Below are 1,496 nucleotides of genomic sequence, written 5' to 3' on the forward strand. Positions count from 1 at the left end.
CCCCCCCCCCCCCCCCCCCTTTTTTTTTTCAAAGCAAAGAAACTTTTGACGCTTCAAAGCAATGGTTGATGACTAAATTGCACTGTTCAATTTTCAAGTTTGAGAAAGAGAAAGATAATTATAGTTTAATAGGGGTAATTGATGATTTTGTGATTTATAGAAGATCTTTCCGGAAACACGGTACGAGGGAAAACCCAAATCTCTCTTTTCAGCAAAGAAAAATTCTTTAATGACCCAAAATATGAGACCAATAAATGGAACAAGTGAGGTGTTCTCCTATTGGATAATGAGTTAGCCATCATTAATGATGACCAACTCATTATCCAATAGGAGGGGAACACCTCACTTGTCCTTTTTATTGGTCCCATATTTTGGGTCCTTGTAGCAAAGCTCATTACAAAACTCCCCCCTAGAAGTACGGTTTATCTTTGGAGTATTGGCTGAATGGGCCCCCACCACTGCCCACGCTTCATGGGCTCAGCCGTGAACATACCTACCATTCCTCTTGTAGAATGACATCTCAGTATTTATGGAAGCAAATCATTTTCTTGTCTTTCTTAGTTACTTGATTTGGAGGGAACTCCCCGGCAAAATAAATAAATAAATAAAAATTAAAATTTTTAAAGCATTGCATAGAAGAAGAAATTTTCAAAACATCCTCAAACTATGTTTTAATTTTTAAAACCCACCCACTTTTTTTTTACCAAAATCGACCCACTTTTTACCACGTCAGCTTAATCTCATTTCTAAACAGTCGGGGTTGACAACCTTGACTGTTTAGGAGGTTGTTAAACCCCAAATAGAAACCTTAAACCCGATTTTTTATGCCCTAAATAGTTTGGGTTGACAACCCGACTAATTAGGAAATGATATTAAGCTGACGTGGTAAAAAGTGAGTATATTTTGGTAATAAAAAAAGTGGGTCGGTTTTAAAAATTAAAACATGATTTGAGGCTGTTTTGAAAATTTCTTCTTGCATAGAATTTAGTTCATCAATCTAGGGGTATTTATGTGATAGGCAAAAACCATGTAAGGTGTGTAGAATATTGGATACGAGCGATTGCTTGTGGTAAAGTTTTATGTTTAGCATATGTTTATGATTACGAGCTTTTACGCGTAGCATTTTGCAAATGGGTACTTTTTCCAATTTTTCAATGGCTTCAGTTATCTTTTTAGACTTTTGCTGGTTATTAAACTATTTTAAACATTAAATACTTGACGTCCAACTCACTAACCACCAAGCACGAAGTTGACTGCAAATAAATGTTTCCTGCGGTCGTGAATGAAAGATATCCAAAACCGTTGACTACATTTCCAAAAAGGGATAAAAAGAATATGATATAATAAAGCTAAAAACGACTATTTAGCTATAAAAAAAAATAAAATCTCCAATAATCTTTCCGAAAAATAAACCATTATCACCACACTAATTAATTCCAGTAAACCCAACAGCAAGATCAAATCCGCACCTGTTTCTGACTCATAAAACCCTATCA

Source organism: Asparagus officinalis, chromosome 5, assembly GCF_001876935.1.
Source record: "Asparagus officinalis chromosome 5, Aspof.V1, whole genome shotgun sequence".
Taxonomy (NCBI): domain Eukaryota; kingdom Viridiplantae; phylum Streptophyta; class Magnoliopsida; order Asparagales; family Asparagaceae; genus Asparagus; species Asparagus officinalis.